The 17,213-nt window shown below is 41.3% G+C and overlaps 1 long non-coding RNA gene across 2 annotated transcripts in view; it reads left to right on the forward strand.

Moving 5' to 3' along the window:
• The window catches only part of LOC143474799 (uncharacterized), a 78,050-nt gene that overhangs the window by 6,213 nt on the left and 54,624 nt on the right, over positions 1–17,213 (forward strand). The window contains exon 3 of one of the 2 annotated variants that reach the window (XR_013120857.1): positions 2,163–2,831. The exons of the other annotated variant lie outside the window; for it this stretch is intronic. This is a non-coding gene — a long non-coding RNA (uncharacterized LOC143474799). Of the gene's footprint in view, positions 1–2,162; positions 2,832–17,213 lie in introns of those variants that run through there. 2 annotated transcript variants of the gene reach the window in all.

A 17,213-nucleotide genomic window follows, 5' to 3' on the forward strand; every position in this document is an offset into this window, starting at 1 on the left:
CCACAACATCTCCCTTAACCTGCATGCAGATCCATTGCCCATCTCGGTGATTTTATATGCATCTTTAATGCAGAACACCTTCTTTCAGTGAAGTAAAACCGCTTGATGCGACGGTTGCAAAACACGAAACGTTGGCTGGTTTTCATGGAGGACCGTCGCTGTGAGCCCTCCTCTAACTTGTTTTTCTCACTCTTTTGCTTGGCTGCTGCTTAGTGTGGGAGTTCAAACAACCGCTTATTGAGATGGTAACGGTTTGTTAAACCAGAGCGGGTGAAATGTATCTCATCACACTCCTGCATATGTTCACCACCCCTGTTCTGAAGAGGCAATTGCTTCAGTGTGTCTGTTCACTTATTTAATCCAGTGTAAAAGAGGCGCGCAGAACACGTGTCGGAGAAATCAGTAAAAGGAAAAAATACATCAGACCAAAGACTGACAAAATAGTATCGAAACAGAGAATGTTTTGGTATTTTTATTTTTGAAACGTGTACTTCGACATTTTGATGCGGAATATATTTGCTTGGGGACCTGGAGTTGTTGTTCAACACTTTTTGGTGGAAGATTACTTCCTCGGGTGAACTGCAGATACTGGACAGTGTTGTGATGCCGACTGGCCTGCAGCTGTTTTCTACACCTGATTTATTTATTCTCGTCTCCAACTTTATCCTCTTAATTAACCTCAATTAACACCCCTGAAGTGTGGCGGTTCAGGAAGTATCGTCCAGACTGGTGACGCTGAGGTCTGCGGAGCTCCAGGCCAAACAAATAGGAGCTCCTGCAGTCACCAGGACACACCGGCACAAGCTCCTCCCTCCCTCTCCTTCCTTTTCTCTGTCTATTTGTCCCTCCCTCTCTCTCCCTCCTTTCTCTTCCTGCTCCCCCCCCCCCCCCCCCCTCTATTCTCCTGCTTATCACGCACTGATCCCCGCCCCTTTAGACAGAAGAGGCATGGTAGATGTTTGCTACCCGAGCTGAACAGGTGTGCAGTGGGAGAGTTAATTTCCCCAGGACACGCCTGCATCACTTCGTCTGACCCTTCACCCCTCCCTGTAAACATGTGACACGGCGCAGGTCAGGTCGACTGCATTTCTATAACTCGCCTTCCCCCAAAATCAGGCAGCAGGCCTAGCAACTAATTACTGTCTGGGTCTTGCCTTTCATGCTGTTCTGAATGAACATCGTGACTTAAATAGTTAAGGATGGAATGAGTCAAACTAGTGGGGTTTTTTTTTTTTTTTTTGTATTGCAGCTACACAGGGAAACGGAGCCATAACGATAGGGGGTATTTCTGGATGATAATCCGGGGTGTGTCCCAGCTCCAGAGGACAATCATAAAAGCCATTGAAGGAGGGACTGAAATAGACGCCTGTTTCCTGACCGAAAGCTTCACAGTGTGATGAGCTTGCATGGGACTAATTTTAGATTATCAGTGCGGTACAGTCTGGATAGTTCTTTTCAGCAGATAAAACATGTGTAACGGTTTGTATTCAAGTAGCTAGTTACAGTAGTCTTACAATGGCAGGATGGGTTCTGAATTTGCAGGACTTGTTTTTATTTTTTTCCTCTGGATACACGTTACATGTAATTAAATTCATGCCAGTGTAGGTGCATCTCGTATGTAGGAGGCAAAGAATTGTGGGTAGAACATGTTGCACGTGAGCGTGCATTTTCCTGTCTGTCTGCAGTCTCTAAAATCATGTGCACTTACAGCAAGTGTGATGGTGCGCACGGCAGTGGTGCGGATGACACCACTACTCACTCTAAATCTTCAGACAACGCCGCTGCTCCTATGTCTTAATGAAAGGCCATTAAAACTGAGGGACTTGAATAAATGCATTGCCTCGCAGGAAAAAAATATTTATCACAGATGGCATTTGTTATCGAAATGGGTAGTGCTCAGCTATTTTGCACATATTGGCATGAATAAATATCCTCCAGTCCTGCAAGCTTATTCATGGTATGGCTGTTTCTCATGTTTTATTTGTTAGAAACGTTCTTGGTTTACAAAATTTAGCCAAGCGAGCAATCCTTAAATACTGTATTTCTCAAAATTCATACAAGATATGAGGCTTGAAAAAGATATTTTTATGTAACAACATATGTGCAACATATGATTTTCTGTCTCTTGACAATCGTTTGAAATGCTGCTGGGAATACGTCAGCCAGACGTCCACGGCCTGATCCAGTCGTAACCTCTGAAGTCCCTCTCACCCGGACCTCGCATTGGATACGTTGGCTAATGAAGCGGACTGAATGTGGAAGTGGCGATTTTCGCCTTTGTAAACTGCTGTGACGGCACATCCTTAGGAAGGCCACGTCCTGTTGGTACCTGCCTGACGACACCGGAGAGTGGGAGGAACTGGTCACCTTACCCCAGGGCTCATTGTGACAGCCGGCAGCTGCACAAGAGTCACCCGAGAGACCCATCGGAAATCGATAAGAACGCGCTTTAATTGTGTAAAAAAAAAAAAAAAAAAAGATTCACTTTTTGCAGCCACGCATCATCTGTTAGGACAGCTTGACTTTGATATCCCCTCATCCTGCTCTCTCTCTCTCTCCCTCCCTCCCTCCCTCCGTCTCTCTCTCCCGCTATTCTTTCCTCCCTCCCATCTAACTTCTCTCCACTCAGCGGATAAGTTGAATATGTTTGCTGATCGTTGGGCAGATTATGAAAATTGAGCATTCTGTCTGTATTTCTGGCCCAATTGAAATGCATGGAACCAGAGTGTACTGCGGGTTGGAGCAAAGTGCCACAGGCATTTCAAAGCCGTGTATCTCTGGGCGCGGTCCCCCAACCCCCCCCCAGGTTGGTCTCCATGCCGATGGTGCATTATAACACTGTGTTTTATCCTACACAGACACTCGTCTGAATGTGTTTTTTTTTTTTTTTCTTTTTTTTTATGTATCTCTCCATTTGTGCATTGCTCACAATGACTTACGGAATACACAAATTCAAAAATGTACCGGTGGAATGGCTTGCTTAATTTTGCTGGTGGTAAGACGTTTCACGACAGACGGACGTGATTGGAATTTGGTTAAAAGCATCAGAAATTTCTACCATTTTCTACTTAGGGACCTCAGTGTCACAGAAGCAGGAAAGCTCATACCGACTCAAGTACATGTGCGTCAGGTTCCATTATGCTGTTATTTGCTGCTTTCTATGCCATCTATAGGTGTCACTAAAAAGTGTTGATGCACAACCATCCAGAATATACCACCTTCTACCCCATGCTGGTTGACAACCCCTTTTTTTATGCATTTCTTATTAACTAATCACCTGGGGAGACTGTGGTATCCGCATCTCTGATTGGACCCCTTGTACCTAATGAGATGCCAGAACCATGGTTGGGCATTTGCATCGTTTAATAACTGGATTCCGTTACCACAGCTGCCTGTCATCTGTCAGTGAGGTGGTTTGTGCCCTTTTGCCCCACAACTTTATGCCATGAAATGCATAAATAAGTTCTGTGAGCACAGCATTAATCACAGTCTGGGGAGGCAGAGAACATGTAATGCCCCGTGTTACCATGGAGGAAGAGGCAACACTTCTGGTGGCATAAATCAGCGAAATGCTTTGCAGTTTAATATTTAAATAGTAGAAAAAAAAAACTGGAAAGAGCTTCTAATTATTGGTACACAGAGGTATATCTGCAAGTGGCATGACTATGAAGCCCCCTCCCTCCCCCAAACACAATCTCCATTTCTTTCTGAAGAGGTTTTAGGAGCGAGGTACTTTAATTATTTATACCAATCTATTACAGCAGGAGGGTACTAACATGCACCCAACACGATAAATCTAATACTCACCCCATCAGATGTCACGCTCAGACTTTATTCTTTTGGATATCCCTTTGTGTCAAGTCGCGTTAGTCTGGGAACAGAGAGAAGTGAGCTGAATCCTGAGCAGATCATATCCTACACACACACACACACCCACACACCATTGTACCTTGTATGCAGGCAATAATCGAGCAATACATTTCTAAGTTGTTTCTCATTTACACCCTACACTATAGACCTTTTGTGAAATGTTTCCCACACCAACAGAGCACTGACACACATGCCACTCCATCATGGCCTGATGGACTGCAGAATTCATTACCCAACCTAGTGCTCTTCGCAGAGGTCTCGGGCTCACAAATTTGACCAATCACTGCAGTTTTTCCTGATAAAATGGCCCAATCAAATAAGGATTTATATTTTTCTGTACTGCTGCTTTGGACAATGGTTTAATCAGACCACATGCAACCAAACCTTTTGGCTCTGGTGGGAATGTTCTTGTGTGAAGCACGTGATTGACAGGCTAAACACTGGCGATGGAACTTTCATTTCCTAGACATAACAAAAGTAATCAGTTTTTGCCACAGGTACTTGAACACGGTGCTACAGGCAACCCAGCGTGCTGGCACTGATTTAGCATGCAACAAACATATAAGAAATAATTACAAATGTTTGAATACGCAAAAACCACTGTTTTAGCATTTCAGCTAAATGCAAATGTAATTAGCAAAATCTGGGAAAAGCTCAAAAGTAAATTTTCGATATGATGTAGAAACACTGCATGACAAACTGGGTGTGTCGCGTAACCACGTAGCGGTAGGACGTACATCACGTTTTCACGAAACATGAGAAGGAAACGTGAGAAGCGCCTGTGCCGCCACGTTTTGTTGCTCCTTAAATTTTCTTTGTTTCACATTCAGTCTTCCATGGCCTAACAACTTAAAAGTCTCTGCGAAATGGAAATGCCTCGCTATCAGAGGTGCTGGCTCCACCCCCTGGGAGGAAGGATCGCACATGTGAGCAGATCATATTTGATTAGGGCGGCAGCTTTTAAAAGATGCCTGTGGTGACTCCATAGAAACAAACAGTGGTTTGGACTCCCCAGGGAAGACTGTTATCTCTCCCCCCTCTTTCTTTCTTTCTTTTTCTCTCACACTCTCCTTCTCTTTCACAGTCTCTCTTCCCCTGCCCCCCCACCCCCACCCCTCCCTGAGGGAGGTTATTTTATCTTCAGCTGCCGTTAACTTTGGGGTTTTAAACACTCCGCCTGCCGAGCCGTTGTTCTTTGTCACGGAGAAAGAGAGGTATCTTTTGACGGCCTCCTCTGGAAAAAAAAAGTGTAAGAAAGAAAATAAAAACTAGAAGCAAAGAGAAAGAAGGCTATACCAAAAATGACTTCATCTGGTATTCACCGGAGATAGAATTTTAATTTTAATAACAGCCTTACAATACAAACTCCCTGCCAGTCACTGTTCACTGTGAATTTACATATAAAGTGTCTGATAAGCATATTTATGTGTTGCCCGTGCGAGTTTGCACATTATGATGCTAAACATGAAAGAAATGTGAAGCGATGTGTTGCTGGATATCTTCTTTAAAAGAAAAAAAGGGGGTGGGGGGGACAAAAGGCTGAAGCATATGGGGTCGGGATGTGGGGAGCGGGAGGAGAGAGGAGGTGCGGAGAGGGAGGAGAGAAGAGAGAAGGTGCCGCCGTGTCAGGAGGATTTACGGCGCAGGTGCGGAGGCCATCAATCACGCGCGCTCGCGCCCAGGCCATCGCGCCGTCTCGCTGCCATTTGTACGGCTGTCCACGCAAATTGATCCTTAACAAGGCGCCCCCCACCAACTGCTGTCCCAAGGGGTGACCGACCTCCTGACAGCCCCTCCAGCTGCGAGTTCGTTTATCCTCACGTGGAGGGGATATCACGCGCTGTGTTTGCTAATCGTTGCTACCAGCAAGCTTCGTTTAATCAACAATATCAGGTAAAGGCTGATGTACCTTTTGCACATCTGTAAATGCTGTAATACCAGAGGGGTTTTAGATTCTGGTGTGGTGAGCTGCACCAGCGCCCTGCCCTGCCACTCATTTGCATATCCAGGATCCTCTGTGGAAGTGTTCAGTTAGCTTTGTTTACACACAGCTCCAGGTCGACCCCCCCAGTTATGAACCATCCTCTGCCCTGTACTGCAGTGGTTTTAGTTCTCTAATGTAAACTTTGTGTCGGGGGGTAACCATGTTCCGTTCATCGCACGTTTTGGTTTGGCAGAATTGGTCGTTGCTATGGAAAAAGCTTCCTCCTGCTTCTCAGTCCCTCTGAGTGATTGCTCGACCACCACATGCTGCAGTATTATGGGATGCACGGACAGAGTGATTTGGCCAGGCTGGATGTGTTCTTGTGTAGGCCATGTGCTCCTGTGCCAGGAGCATGTGTCTGGATACACTGGGAATCCCAGCACACTGATGGCACTTTAACCTAAATCCCAATGACGGGGCACAAATCTGAACTGGCAGGCAGTATTTTCACAGGTCCATTGTTGCAGTGTGTTTATCAGGAGTGGGGCGACCTTAACCTGCAGATCTAGAGTAAATGCCCCTGCACATAAAGATGACTGAGATTTAGTTGTGCCCCTATAAAGTGTAAAACAAAGTGTCCACACAGAATACATTTAGCTGCGAAATAGGAGACAAGAAATATTAAGATAAAATGACAAATGTAAGTAATTATGTTGTGTCGCTGATAGTTATTTTGGTAATATTCAATTAAGTTTATTGTCCTTCACAATGCGCATGTGTAAATGATAAAAGGGTGTGGTATGAAAAATACACAGACAGAATAAAATGAAAAGAAATGAAAGACATATAGAGACTAAATGCAACATATATAAAACCCTAATATCAGTGTTAGTAAAGTTTAGATTTACATTGGATTTGTCAAATGGATTTGTAAACATTATTTGGATGCACAAAAAAAGTTCTGCACTGTACATGGGTCAGATTCAGCTGTTGAGTATAATAAATGGCGATGAGGAGGATCATGTAAGCTGTTTAACGGAACAAGTGCATCTGCTCTCCTCCTCTGTGGTGGCTTCAGCAAAATACAAGTTGACCAAAGGACTGTAGATCATGTAATTTATTGATGCAAAAGGCTTTACTGTTTTCAGCAAAAACCTTATGAATGGAAAACGTTTCCATTTCATTATCGAGAGTATTTTTTGCGTAATACAGCTCATGAAATCAGCATAGTCCATTTCCTAAAGCAGCATGATTAAGAAAGTGGTTTCTTTGCCAAAGAATTAAGCACTGGTTGTTGTTGTTATTAGGGTTCACACACACATAGTGTGGGAACCCTATTGTAATTGTTAGCGTTTTTCTTATTATTATTATTCTTTTGCCCATTTTGCTGTCTATAAATGATACTGCAGCCTAAACCGTAAGGCCTAGACACACCAAACTTGCCAAACTTGTTCTCTAGGTCAAAAGGACCACACTCACTTATAGGGACCCACATCGGCCTGATGGTGGCGCTATAGCACACTATGTGACATTTTGGCCCATATCTCCCATACCATAAGTCATAGAAACAAAATTCCACTTCCTATGCATTCCTTGGCTCAATTCAATAGGACATTTCATATACAACTATGAAGCTCCGCCTACTTAGATTTTTTGCTAATTTGCATAATATGCAAAACCTACTTTTGCCTACTACTCCTTGGTTTTTCATCTGATCACCACAATCTTGGTATCAAACTACTCAGAAGAATCTCATTATCAAAACCAACATTGTGACATTTCCATACAGCCTGGCTGTCACATGTCAATCAATAGCTCTGAGGCGTGGCCAAATTTACTTCAGCAGCTATATCTCAACAATGCTTTGACCAATCTTCATGAAAATTTATCAGTTGTTAGGACACATGACTCGGAGGTCACAGGTCAAAGCAGGCCACGATTGTCCAATAGGGGGCGCTATAACATGGGAAAAACTGTTTCTCAGAAACCATTAGTCACATCAAGCCAAAACTTTACAGGCATCATCATGGGGTCAAGTGGTATCAAGACACACAATGATGACCTCATCACTCAAAAAACATGGCCGCCATAAGCCAATTAATTTTAATTTTAATTAATTGGCCATTTGACCTACTTACCATAGGTACATACACATGAAACTGACATGGTATGTTCATGTACACACCCTCTAAGACATACCCATGTTGGAAGGGAATTGCACCACTAGGTGGCGCTATACTAGAAAATCCAGAATTTCTCCTACATATTTTCACTTATCAAGTAATGCTTGCACTCATATGATTGTATGCAGAATTCCTAGCAACTTTGTAATTACATGTGCTTTGCAAAAATGTACCACTTTTTCACTATTATCAAATATAACTTGCCATTTTCATACTAGTCCTAGCATTTTAACTCCATCACCTTAAATCACACCTTGTAATACTCAGCAGACTCTGAAATGCTAAGATTAGCGAAAAAATCCTAAGTTTTTGACAAATTAATATTTTTCATATGCATCACAATGCTACCATCATAACACATCAAATTCCCAGTTCAATAACTACGCCATAGTATGTCTGATTGTTATGGAAATTGAAATCCACATTCACATGACCATTGTGGTGCGATGTGCCAATTTTGAGCCAAATCCGTCCACAAACAGCTCTACAGTGAATATTTTCATTTTCCATACAAAGCAGTGGAGGGAGGCATACACAGCTGCTAAGCCACACACGCACGTGCCTTTCTCACACACTCTGCCCCCCCCTCCTCCACTCCCCTCACACTCCCCCATGCTTCCAACACTTTACAACCCATGGGCTCTACCTCCCCCCCTCTCTTTCACATGCACTTACAAAAACACAGGCCTCTGTAGCTTTCACACTGCCCTTGCCATACCTACCCATTTCGCTATGAGTAACCCAGATACAAACACACAAACTGACGTTTAGCTTCTGTTTTTGAAAACACACTCTCTCTCTCTCTCACACACACACACACACACACACACACACCTACTTATAGGTTTAACATACACACTGCCCTAGCCATGTATACCCATTACTCTTTGACTAAAACACACACACACACACACACACACACACACACACACACACACACACACACTCACACATACACACACACACACACACACTTCTACCTAAATGTATGTATAGTTTGTATGCATATTTATAGTATATGTATAGTATATGTCAGTCATGCCAGCAATGTCAGTCGTATCAGTCATATCAGGCATGCCATGCCAGTCATTTCAGTCCAGTCATATCAGTCATGTCAGTCATATAAGTCAAATAATCAAATCATTACAGTCATGCCAGTTATGTCAGTCAAATCAGTCATGTTAGTCCACATTCATACTTTGAATACACGGACAGTCATGTTAGGCATGCAAGGTGTGCAAGGAGTGAATTAACAAAGCATAGTCTCTGGCTCCCTCAATCTCTCTCTGTCAGTAATATACAGGCCCAATTATGTATAGACACATGCAGGCCTTCCTATACTGTTCACATAGATGCAGCCCTAGCCAGATGTGCTATTTCTGTGTCTCATTTTCTGACACAAGCAGATGTCAGTCATGTCAGTCCAGTCATGTCAGACATAAGTCGTGTCAGTCATATCAGTCATGTCATGCCAGTCATGTCACTCATATCAGTCATGCTAGTCATGTCACTCATTCCAGTCATGCCAGTTGTCAGTCATATCAGTCATGTTATTTTTGTTCATCATGCCAGTGAAGTCATTCCAGTCATATCAGTTATGTCAGTCATGCCAGTCATGTCAGTCATGTTATGGCAGGCTTTGCAGACTACGTTCATACTTTGAATACACGGACAGTCATGTTAGGCGTGCAAGGAGTGAATTAACAAAGCATAGTCTCTGGCTCCCTGAATCTCTGTCGGTAATATACAGGCCCAAACATGTATAGACACCTGCAGGCCTTCCTATATTGTTCACATAGATGCAGCCCTAGCCAGATGTGCTATTTCTGTGTCTCCCTTTCTGACACACGCAGATGTCATCACAAACTATCTGTAGAGTACACACTGGCCAAACCCAAACAGCTTCTTTTCACTTTTATTTTCCAATATCTTTCACACTGTAGGGCCTAGAAACAAAATTCTACTTCTATTGTATTCCTTGGCTCAAGCCAAGATGTACTGCTTACATCAAAAAACATACAAACACACATACACACAATGCTAATCACAGCATGTGATTTACTTCTGATCTGAATCATTTTGCCAATTTTTTGGGCTTTTTTGAATTTTCGTGTGTGAACCCGCAATTGCCGCTTGCGGCTATATTTATTATTATTATTATTATTATTATTATTATTAAGCCCCTGATCAGTATAGTTATTGCCCTACTGCTTTATGCTAATGAGGGTCTTTTAAAAGTTTAACTTAATATTATCGCTTCATTTCCAGAGGGGAAATCAAAGCCTGGGGAACATTTACACTCATTCCATTGACAGGAATGACCAAGAATAGGAACGTGACAGAAATGAAATGACTCATTCAGTGAATGTGTGAGATACACACTGCAGGGAAAGATGATTAGCGTTCCATTAGTAATACTCTTACAATGCTAGATTGCTCAGGTTTAACTGTTAATCCCCATTTTTTTCAATTTTGAGGCCTCAAATATTACACAAAATCATTAAATGTTCCTAATAAGTCATAATTATACACAGGATGAGATGTCAAATATCCTCCACCAAACCATTAGGATTTCACAGCCTCCTCACTTCATCTACTCTTCTCAGAGGTCATCAGGGAAGCCCCTCCCTTCATTAAGCCCCTCCCTTCATTAAGCACACATACAACAGATGATTTCAGGTTCAATATAGCAAAAGAGAGTGTGCTGCCAGACTTGGCAGGACATCTTCCAGACCTGTCTTGGCTTAGCAGGACGTCCTCCAGACCTGTCTGGGCCATTTCTGCTCCCATACCCATCCTCCCTTCTGTAATTATACACAGGATAAGATGTCAAATACCCTGTGCTAAGTCATTAAGGCTTCACATAGGGCCCAACCCCCTGACTCCACTCGTAATCAACACCTTTAACTACCTCACTAGCTCTTCCGTAGCTTCAGATTTAGCATATGGGGCGTGTTTGTGCTGGATGTTGGCTCAGTCCTTACTCGCCTGCTTTATTTCTGGAAACTACTCATACTTTCCAGTAGGGCTGTAGCAACAGTTTATCAGGGTTTCAGTTCAATCGCTTGATTATATTTTTAAGAAGTTTTGGTGTACGAGGTTCTTTTTCTTTGCCGCGCAACACTACACTCGCCAAATGTTGAAACGTTTTTATGATGAGGAATTCATTAAGAGGAAACATGTCTCATGTTATTCATCGATTTTTGGTAAAATATGAGAAGAATACACATTTAATTTGGAAACACTGTATTAGTTGGAAATGCAGTACCTTAAGTTATTTTTGATGCTAATGAACATCAGATTGTATAAAACTGTGAAAGTATACAAATTTTAATTTGGTTGATCTAGCTAGGTGAACTAGCTATTGGCCCATAATGAGATCATTGTTTTGAAGATTAATTTCTTTAAATTATGTTAGACCAGGTGTGTAATATAAACTCATGTTAAGTGATTTTCAGATAGGAAAGGATGGAAGCAACACAGAAACTCCTTTGCATATAAATGTATATAAGATCTAAATTCATTTATGGCACTGTATATTCCTAACCATTTTCATTGATGTGAATGTGTGCGCACAATAATACAATCAACATAGACACAACAAAGTTAATTTCGACTATTTCAAATTGTAGGCACCACCCAAGAACTTCATCTGACAAATAGCCTGTGTTTTATTTATTTATTTTTTAGTTACTTTTGTTTTTTATGTACTTGATCAGGCCACAAGCCAGTTGCTTAGTGAGTTTTCACACATAATTTTGAGAAATGATGGCGCTTTTCACCAAGACTATTGGAATGACGTCCGCAGTGGTAACATAGTACTATAAATAGAATGGCAATCATTCAAACAGTCTTGGTTTTGGGGAAGACAAACGAGTCCACGTTTACACAGAACAAAGGCTGCTATTGAAGCATTACTGTGCCATCTCAGATTGCTGTTTGATTGCCCTGTGGTTCTGCTGATGGATTCACAATCTTGTCATTGAGGTAGCCATTTCCTGAATGATGCCAATGAAACTTTTAAGCCACACTCTCCTCTTGAAACCGTAATTTGGCCCAAACTGCATTGCGTCTCCTTTTATGTACCATTTTTTTTTTTATTGATTTATCTTTTTTTTTCTTAAATGCTTGTCGTTGTGAGTTTCCACCCAATATATTCATCTCCCTATTAGCTGTGGTTGTGATGGCAAAGGTTAAAAACACACCTTCTTCAGAACAGGAGCGTCTTTTTGAGCTGCTGTTCAGTGTAGTGCTGAATGCCTAAGTCTGATAGGCTCCAACTGACACTGAGAGCACGCTTCCTACCCAAAGACCATGCAGGAACTCCTGCCCATGGATTGCTGTTGCTGTTGTGATGGGTGATAGGACACACAATGGTGCCAATTAGTGCACCACTAATTTCTTTAAATTGTATTTCAAAGTGCTCATTGATAACTTTTTTTTCCATGTCGATAATGTTAGTCAATTCATCCAGGCAGCATTGTTTTCTAAAGACCTGTGTGCGATTTTCAGTGCTTTCAAAAAGCTTCTTAGAAGGGCTTCTCCAGTAATTACTCCAACACTTCTGATTTTATTTAAGTAGAAATCCTGTATATGTGGCAGAGATGTGGATCTATGCAAAGTAATAGTGGAGAAGACAGCACAACCTTCAGAGAGGAGTGGTTGAAATTAAGCTAATTGACCTTAAACATGAAATGTAAACCAATTAACAAAAAGAGCATTACTCATTAAAGTTATTTAACTAAACCCAATATTGATGTGACCTGACATTTTGCTAGTTTTCTTCTTTTTTCCCCCCTCATAAACTTTCCACAAGGCTGTGTTATGAGGCAGGTGTTGGAATGTTCAGGACAGCGACTTTGGAAAAGCCACAAATTTCTTTTTTTTTTTTTTTTTTAGTTTATCTTTGCTGCTAGAAAGTTTGGATGGACAGGAGAATCAAATATGATATGGATTCGCTTGCAGTTTAATGAATGGCCGCTGCAAAGAGTTTGCACAGAGTCACATAGTGTCATCCAGCACTCCCCTCCCCCAGCTGTTCAGTGTCGGCGAGGAAAGGTAAGAGGGAAAGGGACAGATTGGCAAGCAGGATCTATAGGGAGCGAGAATACACTGTGTTCCTGTGTGTGGGGATAGAGAGAGAGAGAGAAAGAGACTAGTGGCCTGATTTTCTGACTCCTGTTTTGCGTCTCCTGTTACTTGAATAGAGAAAAGTGAGTTGTGTGGAGTAGTTGAGCTTCACGGATGCTGTACTTAGACTCCCCATTAATTGTAAGTTGTCTCATGCTTTCTGTATGGCAGGGGACAATTTTAGCTTTTTTTAACCATAGTTTCCCTAATTGAGGAAAAAGTACCCGGTTAAACACTTTTTCTACCTGTCTTCACAGTGTGGCCAAGTTACTTGTGCTTTCTTATAAGAGGTCTTTCTGTTTTTTTTTTATACTGTTTTAATTTAAATGTACAATTATATTTATCCATTTGCCAGACATTTTTATCTAATTCAGTTTACAACAGAAGTAAACATGCAGCACAAACATTGCACTGATACAGAATCCAACATTTGTATTTGGACCATAAATCCAAGTTTACAATAATTAGTCAGATAAACATGCACAATAGTTCAAAGAAATAAACTAAATACTAAACATTGAGAGGGGGGTTAGGCCCTGTTAGCGATTAAGTGATTAAAGTGCTATATGAGATAATGCACACTAAAATGTATCAGTATTGCAAACACAAAATTGGAAAGGCAGCACAAATGGATGACTGTCTGGGGGAAATGCCAGAAGATGCTACTTCTGTTTGTATATAATTATGATAAAGATGCATTACAGTGTATTTTGGGAAACTAGCATTATGTAACGTACTCTGAAAGTTGTACTAAAACTTTTATTATGAAGGAACTCTACCAGGCCCCATTTTCTAAGAAATTGGAACAGATTCATTTTTATATGTGTTTACTTGCACATTATCAGGATGATCTTTTCCCTTCATACATTCTTATTTTGCTATTTCAATTTGGAGGAACCTATTTTAAAAATAGAATTGGACAATTTTAATGAGCCAACCAGTTTTAACAGAATTATGTGATATATTGTTAACAGTAACATTATTATTTTGTCCTAAACTAAAAGCAGGTGATAATAATAATTATGTTCTGTGCTTTAAACATATCCTGCTTTTAAACCTTTACCATTTTTACTTATTCATAAAAGTGCATATTATTTTTCCCCCATAAGGTTAGCTCACATGAGATTAAAAAAATCAAATTGCTTTTTTAACAATGTACCAGTTTGTTCCTTAGAGTGGTCCACCACATGGAGGCAACCACATTGAAAGTGGATTGAGCACAGAATCTCAAACATCCAGACCACTAGGTGTCAGTATAATGGCTGTTTCATACTGTAAAGAGGAAACGCTGGAAAAGCGACTTATCATTCCTTTAAACCTTGCTTCTCACCAGATCAGTCTAATCTCCCTTTAGCCAGTCTAAAACCTTCATAGCCATTCAGAACATTTTCTAGCCATTTTCTTTGAACAGTTCTTGCTGATCTAGTGTTTAGTCTTTCCTTGTTCCCGTCCTGCTCCACCCCCAGTTCCCTGTTTATTCTGAGACATGTCTGTGTATGACCCACTGTCGCCTGATCCTGATTACAGCTGTCATTAAACAGGCACTCTGTGTTCATTCCTGGCTGTCGAGATTCCTCTTTTCAGTAAAATGGGCCAAAGTTCACTGAATATTTTGGTGATTTGTGTGATGAATTGGCTTGTTAAGTCTTGAATCTCACAGGCTTTCACATTGTTTTGCTGCACTGATTGAGCCTGGCATTGATTTATAAAGTGCTGCATAATAACCCCCCCCCCCCCCCCCCCCCACACACACACACACACACCCCATATAGCAGATGTTATTTGCATAGCATACTTTTAGAATTCATTTTCACATTACAAATAGGCATATTACAGTTATGCTGGTTTGATTGATAAAATGTTTTAGGCCACATACATATTCCTTGGCTTTAACTATAAAATCATTAAGTGGTATGTTGGACTGAGTCAGGATTGGAACCTGTCTTGGCTCTGCATGAAATATAAACTGGTGATGGCATCAACATTCATCTTTGCCGTTTGAAAATCATCAGTAATCACCCCTTTTTAATAAGTAGAAAGCAGAAGTTGCTTTTCAAATATTTGCATATTAGAAAATATAAAATGTAGGAAAAAGTGTTCAGTGAAATTAAAAATCTTCCAATCAGATTCCTCAAACTAGTCACCTTTTATACTAATAAACTGTTCAGTAGTGAGTAATTTGGAACTTTCAGCAAAATAAAATCTACTGCCTTCCCAAACTTTTAACTGACTTGGCTTCAGAAGCTATGCAGAGCAGGATATTGGACTAATCTATAAGAAGAAAAGCCTCCATTTCTCAGAGGGATAAAAGAGGAGGGAATTAACTTCACACTTTGTGCTCCAGAACTTCCCATAAAGGTTCAATGATGTTTAGATGTGGTGATTGTGGAGTCTGGGGGAGGTTTTCGACTTCATCCTGGAGTTCATGAAACTGCTTTTGAATTTGTTTAGCTGTGGTTGGGGGTTGGGTTGAGGTGCACCATCTTGGATTCTGGCAACATCATGAGGGAGCTGTATTTGCACCATAGGGTGTACCTGGTCCTGTAAAATGGCCTCATATTCCTCGGCCGTTATACGACCATGCAGAGCAATTGTTGGACCAAACGACTCCTACGAGATGGTTGATCATACCATTATGGATCCAAAATCATGTATAACAGTTGGCAAAAGACATTGTGGACCGAAGGCACTCTTGGATTGCTCCAAACGAAAACACATCCAGATGTAGAGAACAGGGCAATAGACAGCATATGACGTTTTTGCTATTGCTCAAGGGTCCAGCTCTAGTGCTCCTTACAGCTGATTATGTATCTCCGTGTATTTGCCTCGGATACAAATGGGCCCTGAATGGAAGCTCTTGTGATAAATTCCAGATTTATGAAGCTGATGGTATGTTGTTTTTTCTGAGGCCAGCTCACAGAGGTACTGATTCAATGCTACAGTCGTATTGTAGATTGTAGTTTCACTGTGTTTAGAAACTAGCAATAGTGACTTGGAAACCAATGGTGACTTGCAGTCAGTGGGGACTTGTCTCTCTTTGCAGATATGTCAGTTTAAAGTATTTTCCCATGATTTATCAAGTCTGGATCCCTGGTAGTCATTTTAGATGATGATCTTGGCCAGATGGAATGCCTTTTTCATATAGACATGTACACGTACTGTACCATGAAATGCTTGTCTTTTCATGATCACTCTGGGCCAGACCTAGGGTCATTTTACAGCATCTATCCCTTTAAAACTATTAGTTGCCTCACAATGATATATAAAAACTTGCATACCAGAATGATGGTTGTATCCGTTTTATAACTGTCACAAACTGCTAACTAGCCAACCTGGGTAGTTGCCTTTGGAATTCTGATTCAGTCAAATATATATTTTTGTTTTCATTATATTTATCATCCCAATTACAGAGAGGGGGTGCAAAGAATTTGGCACCTTTTGTGAAAACTAAAAAGGCTTTTAACTCTGAAAAGTCAAACCCTGCAAATTGGCTTCATACTAACTGAAATGTGATATTTGAAAGTACATAGCTTTGTGAGCAACATCACATGCTGCCTTTACTTTAAGCCAAGAGTGGTTGAGCTGTGACCGAGGGAGTGAACTCTGGGAGGGAGCAAGAGCTTTCGGTACGGTGGCTTAGCACCGCCTTTGGCAGCGAGTGGCTTCCCTCCCTCCCCCCATCAGCAGTACAGAGCGTTTATTAGCACACTGCATCAGTCTCCTCCAGCCCCTCTGCCACCCAAAGGCTTTCTGCTGAATTCTGGGGCTTCGTGGCATATTGAAGGAGCTGGTACTTTACAAAGCCTCGATATGTTTAAAATTAATTTCACAGCATGTGATGCATTTTCATCCTGATGTGTATAATGGATGGTAAACTTCGCCACCATTCACTGTTATAATAACTGTGCGGTATGTTTATATGTGTTAACATTCTCTCTCTTTAGCGTACCAGTATGTTATCTCTTGTGCAAACATCACTTCCTGAAGATAAAGTATCAAGCCCTTTTTTTACATGGAGGCATGGAATAAGGGCATTACTATTTCATAAGCCAGGTGGTTTACCCTGTCACCTCTCGTCTCTGTCTGGGCTGAGCATTTACTCAGGG

Source organism: Brachyhypopomus gauderio, chromosome 14, assembly GCF_052324685.1.
Source record: "Brachyhypopomus gauderio isolate BG-103 chromosome 14, BGAUD_0.2, whole genome shotgun sequence".
In the NCBI taxonomy this organism is placed as follows: Eukaryota; Metazoa; Chordata; class Actinopteri; order Gymnotiformes; family Hypopomidae; genus Brachyhypopomus; species Brachyhypopomus gauderio.